We start from the raw sequence: 20,620 nt of genomic DNA, 5'->3' as shown, positions 1-20,620 counted from the left end.
GGTATACTCTCCCTTGCTCCTCTGACATCAAGTATTTAAAAATAATTATAATCGCCATGGACTGCCCTAGTTTGTGGTATCATCTCTGTCTTCAGTCAGTCTGAATTATTTTCACCATTATCATTTCCAACATGGAAACAATATATTTTTGACTTTACAGCCTTGCAGTTCTATCTAGACTCCATATCAATGCAAGGGGGAAAAAATAATTAAGAAAAAGATTAATTCTGAGAAATGGTAAATTGAATTTTTGGTTGTAAGATTTCCTAATACTTTGCCTGATCCTAGAAAAAACATAATTAGTCCACTCTTGAAAAGCTTAGAAATCTCTTTCCATTACCATAAAGGAAACGTTATATAAATAGCCTGAATGAATATTTCATTTTATCATGGGTAATTGTGTGATTATGTGTCATTGTAACTCTGTGGAACTATCCATTATTGACACACAGTGTAGCCCCATATAATGAACCCTTAAAGAAAATAAAGATCTTTGTTCTATTATGCTTTAAATACTTTTTCATAACACCTAAAATGAAGGCAAAAGGGATCCTTATACTGCATTGTTTAATTCTTGCTGATATTCAGATTCCCGTACCATGAAATTTGCTGAAGAATATGTTTCCTTTGCAGGAAATTATGTTGAAACAGAACTCCAAGTAAAAAAGTAAATATTACTAATACCTTGATATGAAAGGGAAGCTATTGAACAAATCTACTCATTTTCATAATTCACTTGCTATAGCTCTATCTAACTTTGAATCTCATTGATGTCAACAGGGAACTGCAGTCTATCACAGAAACTCTCTTATAAATCTCCTGTAAGAGCACATGTACTGCTTGGAACTTCACAGAGCTTTGCTTGTGAATTGCCATAATTGATACTAGATGCAGAGAGGTGATAGCACAGTAAACTACATAAAAATAACCTAATACCTTCAAAAAGAAAAGTTTTACAACATGAGCATTGTCTTTCCAGCTGTGTGTTTAGCAGAAAATTCTACAGGAATTGTTTTTAGCCCTGCATCGGGTAACAATATAGATGGCACACCAAGGAATCTCCCCAGAAATCCACGCATCAGGGCTTAGACTGAGCTTAGCAGGAGCAGGGTTCTCCACATGGTTCCCCTCTGCTTAGCGCTGCTCACTACTTTGCTTCTTGACTGTCCAATGAATCTCATGCATATTCCATGAGAGATTAAATTTTAAAACAAAGAGAACAAGAGTGTTCTTAAGGATAAACCTAGGATTTTTAGAATAATAAGCTAGTCTAAGCTTGTAATAGATAGACCCTAGAAAATAAGTTTATACCACATCTGCTTCATTATTTTAAATAGCTGAAGTTAGGTAAAATTAAACTTAAAAAAAGGTAGGTAATAGATTGGTTTTGGAGAATAAAACCCTTCTTGGTTCAGTATAGTAGGGTTGAGTTGATTTAACTTAATCTGTTTCTATACTAATCAACCTCAGCACAATACTCATGCAACAGACAAAGCCAGATAAAGACTAAGCTGTACCTGTAACTTGTGTTTTAAAGAGCTATACGTTTGTGAGGTACATTTCTAGGAGTACTAGATGTAGTCTGAGATGTAAGAATACTTATTACCCTACAGAAAATGTGTGACAAGTGCACCTGACAGGAAAACCACTTGCTTTATTTTTCTTTTCTAGGGAATTCAAACATTTTCTTATTCTGTTGAATAATACAGTTGGACATGAGAAACTAGATGTGGTGTTAAAGAAATGTGAGTGTCATGGGGTATCATGGTTTAACCATATCCATCAGCTCAGCCCCAGACACCTGCTTACTCACTGCCTCACCATGGGATGGCAGAGAGAATTCAAAACAATAAAAGTAAGAAAACTCCTGGGTTGACATGAATAGAGTTAAACAGGTAAAGAAAAAGCTGCATGTGCAAAAAAAAAAAAATATCCCCACTTCCCAGTGGTATTTAGTCATTTCCAGGAAAGCAAGGCTTCATCATATGTTACTCAGGAAGATAAATGACTTATCTTGTAATGTCCCTTTCTCGTCCCTCTTCCATCAGCTTTTTACTGCTGACCATGATGCCATGGGGTCTGGAATATTTTTTGAGTGACTTGGGGTCAGCTGTCCTATCTGTGTTCCCTACCAGCCCCTTGTGCACCTGCAGGTTCCTTGCCGGCACAGTGGGGTGAGGAGCAGAAGAGGCCTTGACACTGTGTTAGACCTGCTCAGCAGTCAGAAAACATTTGTGCATTAGCAACACAGTTTCCATTACAAGTCCAAAACACAGCCAGGTACAAGCTACTGAGAGGAAGATTAACTCTATCCCAGCCCAAACCAGCATGGGGGAATAGCTGCGCAGCTCTCCAGAGATGCCTGCCCTCCTCGTCACAGAACTGCTACATGGGGCGCACTCATTCTGCTGAACGCCTTAGTCCTAAATACCAAGCCCTTAGGGACTGAGCTTCAGGTTACTGTTGCTTTGTTAGTCTTTCTAGGGCTTTCCTTCCACAGGGCCAGAAATGACATCTGGGTAGGGCTACAGGTCCCAGAGCTTCTGTTTTTTGCAGAGGCTTCCTGTACATTATGCAAGGTAGAGAGGTATTCTTCTTGTCCACAGTTTGAAAGAAAACCTGCAAGCAGGCTGGCTCAAAACTATGAATTAAACATTTACGTGTTCCATGAAAAGAACAGGGTTTATTGTCAGAATCAGGTTTGTCCCTCCAAATGTATCATGTAGAGACACCAATATTGAGAATGCAGGCAAGTGTTCTTAGCATCAGCACATTAGGTGTCCCAGGGCTGCTGCATGAGGAATAATATGCCAGGAATCTAGACAGAGTGATGTGGAGCTTTCCTGAGCTTTCAGTGTAGGTTTTCTTGTTGAAAGCTCAGGAGATTTTTGGTAAATATTTTATACTCTACTAATTTGTATTTTCCAATGAAACACTGTTTTATCACAAAATATCTCAGTAGTTCTTGTAGCATATGATCTCCTCATGCTGCTGTCTCAGCTTCAACTAGTGAACAGACAGAGAGGTAAAACAATCTCTTATGTCAGCATGAAGTGGGTTTTTTCAGTTGTTTGGTTGTTGTTGTGACATTGGGAGTTATGCCAGGCTGTGTCCTTGGGCTTTGCATTACCAACCCAAATGACTGCTGGCCCCTGAATGCTAGTGCTGTTATTTTGAAAAGAAGTAAGGCTCCATTTAATTTTTTGTTGAATTCACACCTGGCTGTAGTAGCTTCATGCCTGCCACAGAAATCAGTATCACTGCAATAAAATGTATCTACCTAAATGGATGTGCTTGAGAGTACAGACAAGAGTAGCACTCTTTTTCTGTTAGCTGTGGGGTTTTTTTGCTGTTGTTTTCTGATGTGAACCAGTCTTTTTAAATGTAGTATCTGCAGAATGAGTACTTTCTCCCAGTTTGAATTTTGTTGTTTTCAGCACAAAGTTGCGCAGTCTGACATTTGTGGGCTGTTCACACCACATACTGTTTTCGATTGCTTATGTTGCCATCTTTTAAGGCTTCTGTGGTTTTTGCTTTTTATGACTTCAGGGACTCTTCTAATAGCATCCTTATTATCTTCCATTATTGTCAGGAAAAGGCAGTTGCAGAATTTTGCTCATCATCCCACAGGAAAGGCAGGACTCTTAGTAGCAAAGAGAGTTTAAAAATTTTAAAACAGATGTGCAAATCAGACCTGGAATTCAGGTATAAAATTTCTTCTGATGTTTTAGTAGCTCTGTTTATGTCCTAGTAAAAACCTGAAAGGATAATGTTGTACTAAGAAAACAAGTGCAACTTGAAGGTCTAGAGAAGTTTCTTTATGAACACCTCTTCATGGATATGTGTGCCTTTCCCAGCTAATATGGGTAGATTTGCAGTTCACTATGCTAATGCTCGAATTTATAATTAAATCCATCCCAGCTTTTCACAGTAAAGAGCAGCTCTAACACTGTGCATACTCTCAGCCCAAAGGTCATTCAAGTTAAGCAAGCTATCAATAAAAAAAGGTGAATGTGAACTGCATTACTATGCACTTGCCATAGTGCATAAAAGGTGGTTGTAATGTGGTATATGAAAAATTGTTAAACTGTAGTAATTTAAACATGTGCTAAAGACCCCAAAGTTGAACACATTTCAGTACCCTAGTTTATGGTTGTGGAACTTCAGGCTCCTTAGCCTAGAAGAAAAAGTGGCCAATTTAATATCATGATACTAGACCAGCTCCTAGATCCTTTAAAAAAAATACCTGCAATCTGCAAGATTAAGCTCCACTGGTAAATAGAAAAGGAAAATTTATTTTATTAATAATTTATTTGTAACAGAAAATGTTTCATTTTTCTAAAAATATTGTGATGTGACCACTTCTGATTGAAATACATTCTAACATCATGATTTTCTGTTTTTAGTAAAAGAGATTGACTTCTAGGACTTTGTTTAGTCTTTAATTGCAATCATAGTGATCGAGCACCATGTTGAAGGCAAAAAGAAATTTAAAAGCTAATCAGAACGATTTAAAATCAAAATACAATTCAAGATTGCTTTTATCTAAACAATAAAATGAATAAATGTGGTACATTCACCCCATATCAATTAAAATGAGAATATAGAGAAGTGAATGTTCTGGCAGAAGCAATAGCCATTCAAAATTTCTGGGTTTAAATTGTTAAGAATTATTCCCCATTTCAGGATCCTTATTCCTCTCTATACAGACTTATTTAGATGTGGCTTTTCTTTTCTTCCTTTTAACCATCAGGAGGCAAAAAAAGCCAAGAACAATATAAGGATTTTAGGATTTAAAGAGGTGAGAATGTGCATGAAATCAGATTCAACACTCATAAAGCACATCACTTCTAGACTTAAATAATAATTTAGATGCTAATAAATATATTGGGTGAAAATAAAAGTCAGAGAGCTGCTCTTGAGTTCAACACATTTGTAACAGTGTAACTTCACTGACCTGAAATTTACAATGGGGGAAAGTAGACAAAAGCTACTTCCCTTGTCTTTACTATGAAGAAAATATATTTTTATCACCAAAAAGTATCAGAGTGCCCAGAAGTTACTTAGGATTCTACATTCCTTTTGTTCTCAATTTACATCAGTAATTAGAAAGCAAAGAGTTTATATTTTAATAAATATGGATTCATTAATCAGTTGGATACTTTAATATTTTTATCCTGTGTATACTTTGCTCCACATGACCACACATTAAGAGGTTCATTCTTCACTATCTCTCAGCCACTACAGAAGGTACTCCATATGAGACACTAAAATTGCCTTTGAACCACACAGCTCTCAGCTTGATTACTTAGGCAAAGCAGTTCGCTTCCTATAAAAAAAGAACTCGGTATGTTTCTTTTTTCTCTTTTGTTCAGAGGAGTTCAAACCTCCAATCACAATAGATTTAATCACATTTTTTGCCTTTTCCAAAACTTGGACATAGAGCATGAGTTCAGGATACACAGCAGAGATACTCTTCAGGGCAGCTCTGAAATGGTGCACACATCTTTTCTTTGGTTGTTCCCCTGAATATTTCTATTGCAGTGTATGATTGCATGACTGTGGATCCTCTTTTAAAAACAATGTCCTCTCCAATGGGATACTTGATCTTTGTGCTGATTGGATGCTGTGTCTTTATGTTAGGAATGATAAATTACCAAGCAAGCCGAACCTTTTCCTGAGTATTTAAAGAGGTAAAAGTTGAAGGAAGGAAAAGTGAAGGTCTGCAATAAGTCTTAGAAAGAGCCTGACAGAGTCCAAAACTGTAATATAAAACTGAAACTCCACAGAGGAAAAAATAAAAGAAGAAAAGGGAAGATGGAAAGGAAGGAAGACATAAGTAAGGGAAAGCATTATGAAAACTGTAAATCAAATTTAAGTCAAGATACCAATGATGGGTTTATATTATCAGGCTAGTTCTCATTACAACCAGAGTTGTAAAGTAAAGTGTAATTTTCCTTCCTTGCTTACAGTCTGTACCAGAAAGCAGAGGAAAGAGAGGTAATTTCCTCACTTGATCTAAAACTATTCTTTATTATCATATTTATAAAGCAATTACAGCAATGGGAAAGTGGTCACACAATATTCTTCATCTATAAAAATAATCCTATTATGTTTACAGCATCTATAGGAAAAAACAGCCTCCTCCCATTTGCCAACAACAGAGTGATGCAGCAGCCTCTTGTCTTGGTGAACAAAAAAACAAAACTCAAAATACAGCTTATTATTTATACAAGAAAGAAGACCTAGATCAAAAAGTGTCATCCTCAATGTCAGTAGCTGGGTTGCAATCTCAGCTCCTCTAATACTGGTGCAGTAAGAATTGCTATTCTTGTCACATTTGTAGTTGTGCAGGAATTCTAGAAGACTTACTAGGATGCACCACAACCCTCCTTGCCTACCGAAATATTTTCTTGAAAAAACTGTAGAACTACTGGTCATATTGCAAAGGAAAGGTCTTATTCTGGTGGAAAAATGTCACTTCATTGAAAGAAATATTTTTAAGGAAATAGATTTGATAAATTTCTAGATAAAGAAAACAAAACAAAACAAAAATCTTCAAAACTTAACAGCAAAGCCTTCAAATATCTTGTTTAAAAGTTCTGAAAATGAAAAATATGTTAGTTTCAAAATGCATAGCATAATTTAAAAAATAAATATTTTGGAGGCACAAAACAGCAGAACTAGAATCATCTTTTAATTACCAATTGGTAAATATGCATGTATATTTCTGTATCATTTTTTTGAGATAATTAAAGACATAAAGACACAGAGAGAAGAGGCAGAGATAGAAACAGAGGCAGAGGTAGAAGAAAGAATTGGAGGAAAAATATTACATCCTGAATATTTTTCCAAGACAGAACAATCATCCCCCTTTCTGGACACCTCTTGAAGTGATAAATGTTTCTGTGCCCCAAACATAAGGGCATTTCTTGACCTTGAAGGAAAAATATTTGAATTAAACTGTTGAGAAGAAATGTTTCCACAAATGTAAAAGAAGTAGGCATTACTTGAAACGTCCACCTAACATTCATTCTGTGTTTCTCCCTGAAAGTGAAATAGAGCTGGGATAAGTTTGTTGGGCGGCCACAGCAGGCTGAAGGAAGGAAGCTCCCCATGAGCATGACATAATACAGAAACTACTGCTGGGTATCTGATGAGAGCAGGAATATATAACTACATGGCTTCTTTCCTGAATACATTTTTGTGCACCATAATGACAGTGAAGAATTTGTCTAATTTGTATTTGCTGCAAGCAGAAATTAATATTTTGTCCCAAAACTCATAGTTTTTGGAGGAATTCGGTCTACCAAGCCTGGATATTGAGTTTTAGGACTATGAAGAGTGCTGCATCAACAGCCTAAACTGTTAAAATGGCCTTGAATAGATATGACTGGACTGTTAACCTAAATGTTAGTGTGTGTGTCTAAGGATGGAGAGAATTACAGTCTGGCTTCTCATTGTAAACAGATAAGTCTCAGAGTATTTTCCCAAAGGAGATATTTGTTAAGTACCTGACTTCTGAGGTAATTGCATCCAATTGTGTGTACATTCCAATTGCACTTCAAAAATACTCTATGACAAAGACAATTTATGTGAAGAACAGCAATTTCTAGCAGTGACACAGAAGTCGTAGTCCTCCTCACTTAGCTCTGTGCTGTATTTTAATTTTTGACTGTGGCCAGGATTACTGTTCAGGATGTCACTCCCAGGATTTTGTAGTCAGAGACATCCTCTCCTTGAACCTCTATTATTGGTATATGTAAATTTGAGGAGTCCTTGGCAGACAGGCTTTAGGAAAGCATAGCATTCAAAACAGCACAAAGCCAAAATGCTTTCCCAGTGAGCTAGTTCAGAATAAATAAAGGAATTTTGTATTAAAAGACCAAATGAAGATAAAACTCACACATGATCAAATTAATCACATCAACTAAATTAAGTAAAATCAAATTTAGGTGCCTATCTTTAGAGGCCAGTCCCCTCTGGCTCCTTTTGTCCTTCAATAGAAGGAGGTTGACACCTCCAGAGGGAGAGAGTTGGTTGAAAACAGAGCTTAGCTCTCACTCTCTCTATTCAAATGATAGAAAACTCAGCAATTAACCTGCCCTAGTTACATGGAATTAATCCAGGGTGAGCCATCTACTTTTTTTCCATAGATAATAAAGAGTGTTCAGAGAAGAGAGCTTCCTAATTGGACCATTACATTAGAAAGAAAGCAGAATGAATATCCAAAATAGGAAGCAATTCAAGCATAATTGCTAACTTCCAGGAAGAAAAAAAACCCCCAAACAACAGAGATGCACTTTTTTACATTCAATAAATGTGTTAGTCAAGCCTACATCCTCAAAATAATCAAAAATTATTAAATTTGGAGTCATAAAGAATGATAGATGACAGTCACTCTTAATCTTGCTTATCTTTGTGTACATCTGGGTCACTGCAGTTATTTCAGCAAGTATACTTTGCAATAGCACCATGAAATCTGAGTAGGAGCTTTCTTAATGTTAAGCAAAGAGTCATCATCAGGGTGGGCATGGGCTCTGAGGTTCCAGCCTCATACTGTGACATAAAGGAGCCCTGAAGTTGTAGAAAAAGCCGTAAAAACATTACATAGCTGATGTGTAACCTTTGTGTGGAGCTGGTGGAAAAGTTTCTAACCCATCACTCTTATCTGGTAGATAATTATTTACTCTTAACTGTTGGGGGGCTGTGGTCCGTCAAGTAGAGCCCAAGTCATTTAACATGTGTTTCTACAGAGAATGATGAGGATAAGCTGTTTGTAAAACCCGACACCTTACTTAATTGTATATAGACTTTAGACCCAGCTGTAACTCAAAAGAAGACAAGAAAACTAGGTGTCTTAAACAGGACACTTGGTTAAGTCCTTTCTCAAAAAAAAAGTTTGTTTTGTTTTAAAAGAGTTTGAAGTCCTGTCACATCCACAAAGACATCTTTATGTGTCACTCATACAAAAGGTTAGAAAACTAAATTCAACTTCTGTGTAGGCTCAAAATGAGTCAAATCCACATATTTAATTTTCCAAAGGATTAGATCACTGATTAGAAGATTTCAGGTTTTGCTGGAGGTCAAGATTTTCTTATGTTAAGTAAACCATTGATTGCTTTGCATACTGTATACAGAAATATTTTTCTTCCTTTTCTTCTTTTTTTTTTTTTTTTAATTCCCTTTTTCTTTTTTTTTCTCTTTTCTACAGAAAGTCTATGAAGCATAACTAAGAGGTAAATATTTTCTTATTATTTTCCAGGTGGCAAAAGTTTTTAAAAATTTAAGAAACAGAGTTTCGCTCAGCTTAATCTGAAAAGAAGAAAAATCATCCTTGTAAAGTTTACTTCCCAGGGAGAAATAAGTGACTTGCAATTCCAGCAAGAAAAATTTTTCCTGTCTTTCTTTTCCTTTACTCAGTTCTACCAAATGTAGCAGTGCCAGCCTTCAGCATATTTGTCAGTAGCTTGAAAGTGAAAGAAAGATTATCCAGACAATGTTGAATTGGAAGGAATTGAAGAAGAAATTAACTATTAATCTTAGTACAGAAGGACTTACATTAATTTAAGTGTCCGGTCTACTAAACAGAAAATATAGCCCAAACAGGTGAAACTGAAATAAATATGTTTTGAAGCAATAGATAAACAAAGTTAATCTATTACAAAAGAAATGCTCCTGACAAACGAATAGGATTTCACAGTTTCAAAAACTCTCCAAAGCCTTTATCTTCAGAAGGAAGTAAACATTGTTAGGGAGGAAATTACAAGAGGAATATGAGAAATCAGCAGAGCATATCACCACTGTGCAATGTTACATTCCTGACTTCTAAGAGTAAAATCCCTTTGCAGACCCACTGGCACTGATAAGCAGGCCTCACCAGGGCTTTAATCAAATTTATCCTTAACGTACAGAGAGACAGCACTAAATTTTTGAGGACAGGGCTTGGACAGGACTCAAGTGTTCTTGATGTCACATGGACAGAGCAAGTAAATAGCCTGAACTGTAATAAGAATCAAACATATTATTTTTTTCCCTGAAAAAGAACCCTGGGGGCTGAGAACAATGATATTCCTTAGCAGGATCCATTTGTTGACTTGAAGGAACTAAATAACCAGCAAGTACCTTCAAAAACTAAATGACTTTATGGCAATCACCATTTCAATCATTGCACAGTCTGCTTTTATCCAATGCAGGTGAAGTGATGTGAGCTTACAAAAAGACCAAGTCCTGACTTTTGTAGAACCAAGATATGCCAGAGAAATAAAAAAAAAAAAAATTCACCCATCTCTGATCTCAGTCACCTGTGAATTACAAACAATAGATGAGCAGTGGACAATGATAAACAACAGCTGCCAAATCCTACTGAATAATGGGTGTATGGTTAACAGTGCCACATACCCCGAACTTTCATGGGAAGGAGTACTCCAAAAAATGAGGCATTGAGGATAGAGAGCTCTCTCAGATGGATCCAGCCAAGATACCGTCAAGTTGTGATCCAGCTCTGGTCCTCAGCAAGGCTAAACACCTATATCCTGCTATCTGCTTCTACTGATTCCAGTTCTGCAACCAGCTTTCTCTGAGCTGTGCTCCATCGCCTGCTATTCACGTGCCCAAAGATCATTTAGATATTTAGTGACTGGTGAAATGAAGAACTAAAAAACAGGTTTAAGTGAAAGGGGACAATGGAGAAGTTCTTGGTCCAGCGCCTGCCCAAAGGCAGCCCTGAAGTTCAGTACATCCATGGAGTATATTTGCTTTGGTTTAACAATTTCACACATTTTATTATGAGTGGGCATGGCCTCATCTTCAGTTATAAACAGCTACCTCAACACTGCTTCCTTTTATTGAAAAGTTAACACAACTACCTAGTACACAGCTATTTAAAACAGACATCAAATTACCCTGAAGTCTCTGAGGATTTTGTATGTGTTTAAAGAAGCTTGACAAAAGGTTTGAGTAGCGTTGGTAATCAGTGCTCCCTGTCATAAACCACTGTCTAAGGGCCAGCACTCTTTTTAAGAGCACCAGCCTCAACTACATACCTTGTAAGGACTTGTGTGCTCCTGTTTGACCTTTCAAAACAAGGGCCTTGGCTCTGTAGAGAGGACACCAGGTCACAGTAGAACAGCAACTACACCTTACCATACAATCATGTAAGGCACATGAGCACCTGAGCATTTGCCAACCCGCTGTAAAATGGTAAATAAATACATGGAAAGGTAAGAAAGGGGAATAATTTCCTAAATGCTTTATTGTCTCAACATTTATTGCCTCATGCTTAATGCAAAGGAAATTTGTGGTCAGAGCCTGGATGTGCCCAATCTTACTGAGAATGGAGTAATTCAGAAATTGAAAACTAGAACAATAAAATTGATCACATTCATTGATACGAGTAAAATTCCAGTAAAAATAATAATGTTACAGACTAGGATGTGTGGATGAGGCATTCTTAGAAAGCAATAAAGTATTCCCAGTGTGTCCTATCCAAACAATAAAAACTGTGCCACAGACCAGCAAAGGCACTATTAAATATGTCCATTCAAAACTCAGAATTGGTTTGGTTGCAATTCAGTGTCCAAAAATTTTCAATTTGCCAAGAAATCGAAAGGCAGAAACATTTTGAACTCTGGAAAATAATCTTATTTGCAAAAATCAAAATATTTTCTGGTCTTGTCTTGAGAAATATATTTTATGATATCAGGGAAAAGCTACATTCTCTACATGGTGTTTGGTAACAATGCTGGGACTGTTGTATTCAATACCTTTGTGAGAGATCAGTGTATTCCCATCAAGTTTCAGATGGCATTGCTCTAGGGGGAGTAGTAGGTGGGCTCTAGGGTTCCTCTGCCATTCAAAAGCATCCAAGACTTGCTGGAGGAGTGAGACAGCAAGAACAAAAAGAAGATCAATAAGGATAAATTTAAAGCTTTTTATCTGGGAAGGAAAAACCCTGCAACATCACAGGCTGAGCACTGACTGCCTAGGAAGCTGCTGTGCAGGAAAATCTTTTGAGGGTCCTCGTGGGCTGGACCAGAGCTGATCATGGGCCCCTGGGTTTCCCTAGAAGCAAAGGGGTTGACAGCAACCTGGACTGTAGGCACAGGGCAGACCCTGGAGATCCAGGGAAGGAACTATTCTCCTCTATCCCACATATATTAGATCATTAACACAGTGTGCCCAGTACGGGGCTGCTCACTACAAGGAAGACACTTTTAAACTGCTGATAGTTCAGTGGAGGACACCAAGGTGATAGGAACAGGAACATTTCTCAGGAGAAACTGGGAAAGCTGGGTTTGTTCAGCCTGAAGCAGAGGCAGTTTTGGGAGAATGCAACAGCAGCCTCAACTGACCAAGGTGAAGCTTTCTAGGAGCTGTAGATGAGCTCTTCCCTGCAGGGCATTGAGGGACAACAGACAATGTGTAGGAATAGAAGCAGTAGAGGTACAGACATACAGACTGAAGAAACACTTTTCCCATGAGGACAGATGAACGCTGTTATCAGTAACCCAGAGATGTTTTGTAGTCTTCACTCCTGGAGGTTTTAAGGTCTTGACTCTGTATGAAGGCATGAGAAATCTGGTCAGATTTCTTGGGGATCTCAGTCAGAGTAAAAGGTTGTCCTAGAAACCTCCTGAGGTCTCTTCCAACATGCATTATATTGTGATTTTATGATTCTCTAGTTTATAATGTAAAAGAAAATGATGTGGTTTTAGTCATAAAGAAATGACAGGTCAAAATGCTCCATTTCAAGTAAGAAATTAAATATTGTTTGTTTTGAAAAAATTATTGGTTTTTTTTAAAATTTTGATCCATATTTCAGCAAAACCAAACTCTCTGAGGAAGTTTTGATGCTGATGGAGCAGCAATCTTGGATGAAGGATGGTCTTTTAGGAAATGGCTCCTGAAGGAGTTATTTACATCAGGAGAAAAGACCTTAGTTTGCTGTGTTTCATTGACATAGATTGGAAGTGATCACTGCATGAAAAAGCTACTAATTTAAGAGACACACATGAGGCAAAACAGGGGGAGAGGAGTCTGACAGTGGACAGCAAAACATTTAAGATTTAACTTGTCCCTGCATAACTTGGCTGCATTTTTTTTTTCTTTCTGAACCACATCTGTTAGTTCTTTATGAAATCTGTAGGAAAATAAATAGGAAATTCACAGTCCAGTGGCTGAAATATTTTCTTCATATGGCCAGAGGTAGGAAAAATAAGACTTTGAGTTTTCCCTTTTCCACTTGCAGTAATGAGAGACCCAGAGAACAATTGTATTCACAAGATGAAAAATAGTATTTGTTTTTGGTGAAATGATTAAAACACGTCTGTGACAGAAAATATTAAAAGATTCTTTCTAAAGCAGTTCAGCAGTGCTTCAGGAAGCCTGGCTGGAATAGCCTTACTCCTAGTCTTTTTTCTTCAAACTTGAACTTCTCCACAATGTCTCTCACTCTTTCTTTCTCTCTTTCTCTCTTTCTTTCTTCTGTTGCTCCTGTTGGAGTTAAGTGGTAAGAAAAGCATTTCTATGACTGTATGGGAGGAAGTTAGAAGAGTCACATTCAAATCATTACTCAAACTGACTGTTCAAAGAGACTCATTTAGAAATCTCTGTTATAATTGTAAGTTTTTCAAACAATCAAAGCTGAGAGGTAGGTTTCTAGACAGTGGTCTGTTTGTCTGTCTGCCTGCAGAAGGAACTTTTCTCCTTTGAAAGTCTCTTCACAAGAGATAAATATGTACATTTTTAGAGGGCTCTCTAATACACTTATTCTAGATGGTCATTTTAAGATGAGATTAATTACCCTCTGGAGACAGACAACTTTAGAAAGGAAAAACATCATTATTTAAATGCCCTAGTATTGTTCTCGTGTATTTTGGATTTTTTTTTTATGTCATCAAACAGATAAATGAAAAAATCTCTTTCAGATTATATTTGTTTAGCTAATCCAAGTACGTGACCAGTGGATTTGTCTGTACACAGGCAGTAATCATTTACAAGTCTGAAACAGCAGGAGATAAATACAAACAAAGAGCCCTGCCTCTGACAGACCTGTACAAATATATCGGTCACTTTTCTTCAGAGGTAACCAACTCGTCTTTGTGCCTTAATCAATAAAGTTCTCAAATGATTAAACAAGTTGATTTGTCCATTGTCTTTAGAACACGTCCTTGCTCATAACTCTTCAAAGTCAAATAGAATTTGCATGTGATATTATATTATTCCCCAGAAGGCTTTTTCTTTCTTGCAGAAAAAGTTACCTCTTGCCTAATATAATCTTATTTTCAGTAACCGCTTATGTGCCATTACCAGTGATTTTGACAGGGTTTTATTAGGCAGATCTGGAGGATTTTTAGTTTTGCTTTGTTTTTTCTAGTTTACATGCATCTAGCATTGAATTTATGCATGCCTTAGTTCTTCATTATTGAGTACTATTTAAATGAATCACTGTGGTCTGTTCACCCTGGTCAGAAGCTAAGCACCCACCAAGCTGCTTGCTCTTTTCCTTGTTTAGTGGGGTGGTAAATAGAGTTGGAAATTTTGAATCCATTCCTCTTCTTAACATATTCTAGTGATTATTTGGATATAAATCCCACTTCCACCATCTTTTCCTTGGATATATTTATTTTCAGCCTTTGCTTTTTTTAGGTTAGCTTAGAAAAAAATCTGTAATCATCACACTGAGTAAATCCCATTCCTTGCATTCTGTCTGTGTAACATGCACAATATAAAAAAAACTTAATTCCTAGTTTAGGCATTTGAAGTACACCCTGGGGAGCACTTGCCTGAAGGTATGTTAAAATTCTTACATTCCTTATGAGATCCAGGCCTAATATTTGGGGTTAAGAAAATCTTTAAGCTACAGGATGTCTAAAACTCAAGCTTCAGAATTTTAAAACTTAATTCCTACTGTGGACTGCTGTGGATCTAGCCTCAAGGTATTAGATAACATTTTGAAGCCAGATCTTCCAAGATGTGGCGTAGGAAGCATGTTCTCAGCACAAATTGCGACACAATTTAGATTAGAATAAATTTATTTCAATTAATTAAGCTAGCAGTTTAAAAGGAACACTGGAACTCTGTAGGTATAATGCATAGTATCTGGGCAGTTTCCTGGTCTTGCTGCAAGACACTACGGGCACACAATAACCAATTACAGCAATCACAATATAATTACAAAGAGATAACATCTTCAAAAAGATACTCTTTTTTAGATACCAGGGATCACATCCTAAGGAAAGATATTAAACCAAACAAGTTTTATCCAGGAATAACCTGAACACAGGGAATGAAGAAACTTGAATTTTGAGCCTTTAAAAACATGTGTAGTTCTGGAGAACACATCCTATTTGGTCTAACAAGAGCAACTAACCTGCCACCAGGGAGCCCTCAAGGACAAAAGTACTCAACACCAGGGTAAAGAGTTTCTCAGAGCTGATCGAGAAAGCCAATTAGGGCTACAATCGTCAGGAAAGATAACTTCCTTCTGAAATTTTTGCAAGTATAGTTCATCTTTCTCTTTCTGATAACTCTATCTCTTTCCATTACTTTTCTAGGAAGAGGGGGGCTGGGGAGGATGGAAGTGGAGGTGGGAGTGGGAGGGAGTAATTTTGGCTACATTTTTGGTTATGAGGCAAAACCTCGACATTTTGAAACACAAGGAAGTTTCTAATTTTTTTCAAAATTCTTGTTTTAAGGCTCAGCTTCACAATGAAATTACCGCAGCAGTGTGGTAAAGAAACTTTGCATCATTGTATAGCTACCTTTGTATATACTTCAGACATAAGCCAAGCAAAGGCAAAGGCAAGCTTACAATTCTTTTTGTTATGTTTCCTTGTGTTTGTCATGGATCAAATGCCCAGACATAGATAACATGGATGGCACAAATATCAAGTTATTAAGCTACGATTGCCATATGACAGGTCTGCATTGTGCATATTAGCGCTTCACCTGCATTAATTTTAATGAAATCTTTATTAAGCTATTATCTTTTTTATGCACTATGCACTATCCTGGGTATTAGAGTGGATGCAATTTCTTAACAGCAGAATATTTTCCAAAGGAGCTATTTTAATTATTTTGTTATATATTTTTTTGCCCCAGGACCTGGGTGACAAGGGGCAGTTTCATTTTCCTCTTTTTGGACTGGCATAAGAGCCTGAGTGCTACACAGTTTATAAAAGTTTTATATGTTTTATATGCTACCACCGCTTCTGTTCTGAAGTCCCTTTTGCTCTTCTTTCTTTTTCCCATGCCCTGCCCCCACATCTCTCTCAATTTCAACATACACAAAAACCTATTTCATAAATTATAACCTGTTCCAAACATCACAGGCATTTAAAGCATGACCATCATTTTTCACAGATCCTAAAATCCTTCCCCTGGGATCCTTAATCCATCCTTGAAAAGTATGTTGTGCTTTTATTTTTTTTTCTTTATGCCTCTTGATGTACAGTTTGATATTTACATCTACTGAGCATGTGACAATATAGAAGGATTTTTTCCTCCCTCTTTTTAAGATTAATTCCCATGACAATATGGTTGAAACATCAAAAATACTACATCTTTTGTTACAATGATTAAAAGCATGTCTCTTTTCACCTGTTTTAATCATTCACAGGAAATGGTATCTGAATTCTGAGCAGTGGTCTTAGAGATGATAAACTGAATTCAAGGAATTTGTGTTTATAGCTATGCCACTTCCATGTAATTGCTGCAAGGAGGTGTATGTAGAGGTACTAAATAATACTAACTACACTCTGTAAAGTCAGAAGAAATAATAATTAAAAAAATAAAAAACACTGATGGGGAGACTATTTTCGCATCTAGAAAGGGGACTTGGATTTGTTGCAAACCACCCTAGAAGGCAAGAGTAACCCAGGATATTATTAATAGATCCCTTAAGGTGTAGCCAGGTGGGAGTCAGCCTTTTCTCACAGGTGGCAAGTGGCAGGACCAGATAACAGGGTCTTTAATTGTCCTGGGGAAAGTTAGACTGGATATTTGGAAAAAAATCCCTTCATTGAAAAAGGGTGGTTGAGCATTGGAAGAGTCTGGCCAAAAAAGAGGTGGAGTCATCATCCCTGGAAATTAAAAAATAACTTGTGAATGTGGCAGTCAAGGATGTGGTCTAGTGTGAACATGGTTGTGCTGGGTTAACAGTTGTACTCAATGATCTTAGAGATGTTTTCCAAACTAAATTGTTCCATGATATCATGTTCAGAATTCATTGCACAACCCACTTTATTTTTCCATTCAGTTAAACCCTGCTTATAAAGAGCTGTTTCCAGAGGCCTTACGTCTTAATATTACTGCCACAATTCTTCATCTTCCAAACTTTTCTAACACAGCTAATAGATTGCTATTTCCTCACATATTTCTCAAATTTTCTGCTTGGGATTTTTTTTGTACTATATTTTTATGTATTATTAGGGCTTAAATCTAGGCCTTTGCTATATTTTTATTTTGGCTGCATTCTGTTGCTATCTCTACAAAATCTTGATAAAAAGCATCATGGAAGTTAAAAATTGGGAAGGAATTATTCCATAACCTGAGACTCCATCCATCTTGATACCAGTGCTGTGTAAGTTATATTTAAATTGGTCAGCTTTTCAGAAGAATGTAATATTTACATTTGTAATTTTCATCTTTCTTAGTAATTGCTGCTGATTAAAACATCAATATATTTTAACAAACATAATTTTATGTCCAGAATTTCTCTCCAAGACTTTTTATAAACTCATTGATATCTCAGTCCTTAACCTATAGTACCACATATTAACTGCATTAACAAGAGAAAAATATTTGAAAAATTGTTTTAACTTCTTTTTTAGTTATTACCTACCTATGAAAGTGAGTAATTAACCACAAACTATTAAAAATTAAGAAATGTAATTGTTTAGAGACTATTTAGGGAGTAGAGATTGAAATACAAACCAATGTAAATGATTTGGCATTTAATTGTATTCTTAGTTTGAAGTATAATCCATAAGTTACAATGCAATTAGAATATGTTTTCATGGGAAATTCCATATTATAATAAATTCCCAAAATAATAGGCTATCTTTTTAATGAAAGCAGAAGTTTGTGATAAAGTGTATTTATTTAAAAGAACTTCTAAGAGCAGAAGTTCTTTGACTTTTGGATTTACGTCAGCATAAAAATTATGTGTACAGTCTAAATGATGAGCTCATAGAGTTGAAATTTTGCCAAAGTAATTTGAATTCTGGGGTTCTCAGAATGTCAGCTGCTGTAATAATATCCAATTAAGGAGCTACATTAAACTACAGACATTAGTGTAGTACTATCTGTTACTAATTCAACTTTTATGGGCATCATCAGAAAGTTTTATTTCTAACAGGTTGCAAATATTAATTACTTAAAAATAAAAATTATCTAAGTACTGCTTCTTACAATGGCTTTAACCAGTCTGAAATAAAGAACTGTGTTAAAGGAAATAGCTTTTTTCAGTAACTGTCATTTATAGCTATTTATGTAGATTTTAGACCAATGTGGATTTGATTTAATCATATGGAGATTATATTTGTACAAAAGGTGGCAAACAGTGAAGCAGTATAGATATATCATAAGATATTTTTAGTTTCCCTTGTATTTTGGATCTAGTTCCTTCAGCCACTGAAATATGAATGCTTCAACTTGCTTGTAATACATTATCTTATTCTTAAGGTAAGGTCACTCGTGTTCAGTAGCAAAACCCCACAGCTGTTCTTTCTAATGCTATTGCAATGAACATACTCAGGTACTAGCAAAGGACCTAAAGTGAACATTGTTTTAAGAAATAATTTTTAGACACTATAAATTTAAAGCTATTCTAGCAGAATAAAAGAGATAAAATATTGTATAGACAAAGTTTACAACTTCTCTAGCAGAATAACACTCCTCTAATGAAAGCATCAATACTAAAGAAGAGATGTCAATGAACCAAAAAATTAAAAGTGTAGGGTATTTATAGGTTGAGATCAACTAATTGTAACAAGAAGTGTGTGTGGTCGATTAGAATGGGAAGAAGGCAAAGAGAAACCTGCGTACCCAAAGAGTTTTTATGTCTGAATATGTAGCCTACTAAAGGGATTAACATTTTCTCCTGTGCTTCTTTATCTTAGACAATCTACTATTTATCCTTGTATGGTGATTCTGTCCGGTTGTGTCTGAGGGTGAGACAGAGAAATTAGGACTTTTTTTTTAATTACTCACAATGTTAGTTGTACTTCACTCCCAGATGGAGTTGAAATACCGAAAGGGAGACTAGTATGATTTTCTGATTCTATGCATTATTTCAAATAAATTATAGATAAACATTATGCACTTATTTATTGTACTTATTATTCACTGACTCTTCCCTGACTCTTCCATTTAATGATAAGAAACAAATGTCTGTTCTCTGGTTCCTTCAGAAAGTTATTAGTAATTCATCTAAACTTTGGGAAAAATATAATATTAATTTCTAACATAGCTTGATCCATGTATGTTTTCCTGCACTTCAAATTTTCCTTCAGGTCAACAGAAAGAAGTACCTTTGTACAGTTTTAGTCTCTCTGTATTTAGTCGCTCTGCACTGGCAACAGTTTCCTACAGTTTTTTTTTTTTTTTTTGGTCTTCATTGAAGAGGATCAACCACTTGGGTTTGTACATTTCCTCTAACTAAGGTGTTAAGAAGCCTCTGAGACCTTCAAGCACTCTGATTGTATTTGCTTTGAAAAATATTGCAACATGATACTTTTACAAATTTTAAATGTTCTGACTAGTTCTTGATATCACGTATCACAACACATCTTTGTTAGACAAGAAGAATCTTTATGAACTAACATTATTACATTTGATCTTTTTTTTTTAATAAATAGTGTCAAGAGAAAGTTTTCTCTTAATCGAACTACTCTTTCATCTACTCTTGTAATTTCAGAATGTTTAAACAACTTCTGGCAATAACTTCGTAGTTTAAGTGTTTAAATATTTTTTTCTATATCCCTAGTTAACAAAAATAAATCCACAATGGATAGATAAGGCAAAGAATAAGTTAGTAAAACCCAGAGAAGAAGAAATTGATGGAATATAACTTGATATTTAGAAATGACACCTCAATAATGATTTACCAATACCTGTCAGTAGATGTTAATATTATATTTTCCCTCTCCATGCAGATGTTCTCTGCAGTCACTGGTGGATGTCACAGGTTTGTCAACTCTAGGTCATTGTTTCCCAGTTTGTATTAACATTGACTGATCAACAGTCATTGTCTCAAAGTCCTGGTCTGGCCATGGACCTTGTTCCAGGATTGAATTTGTCATTAGGTAATGATATTTGACTTTTTCAGGTGGAGTTCTTTTCCTTTTTCATAATATCAAATGTCTCCATATTTCCTATAATGGTGAAGTGTATCTCTTTATCTCTGAAAATTCAACAACAAAAATGTAAAAAGAAAACCTACAATTATAAAAATTATAAACTGCTATTTTTATAAATTGAATTTGCCTTTTACATATTTTAAAATGTTTTTTTCTGCCTGGTTATCTTAATTGGCTAGTTCCTCAGTGTGTACCCTAATCACATAATCAGGTTAAAGTTATTAGCAGTACCTTGCATTCAGCAAAATCTATGCATT

At 35.9% G+C, this 20,620-nt stretch overlaps 1 long non-coding RNA gene across 1 annotated transcript in view; it reads right to left on the bottom strand.

Annotated features, from left to right (window-relative positions):
- Window positions 1-17,669, bottom strand: part of LOC136357571 (uncharacterized) — a 170,276-nt gene extending 152,607 nt beyond the window's left edge. Inside the window, exon 1 of the long non-coding RNA XR_010742913.1 lies at window positions 17,413-17,669. This is a non-coding gene — a long non-coding RNA (uncharacterized lncRNA). The remainder of the gene's footprint in view (window positions 1-17,412) is intronic.
- Between the last annotated feature and the right edge of the window lie 2,951 nt (window positions 17,670-20,620).

This window comes from Sylvia atricapilla, chromosome 2 (assembly GCF_009819655.1).
Source record: "Sylvia atricapilla isolate bSylAtr1 chromosome 2, bSylAtr1.pri, whole genome shotgun sequence".
NCBI classification, from domain to species: Eukaryota; Metazoa; Chordata; class Aves; order Passeriformes; family Sylviidae; genus Sylvia; species Sylvia atricapilla.
Note: the sequence above shows the minus strand (reverse complement) of the source record. Positions and strands in the feature narration are given on the sequence as shown.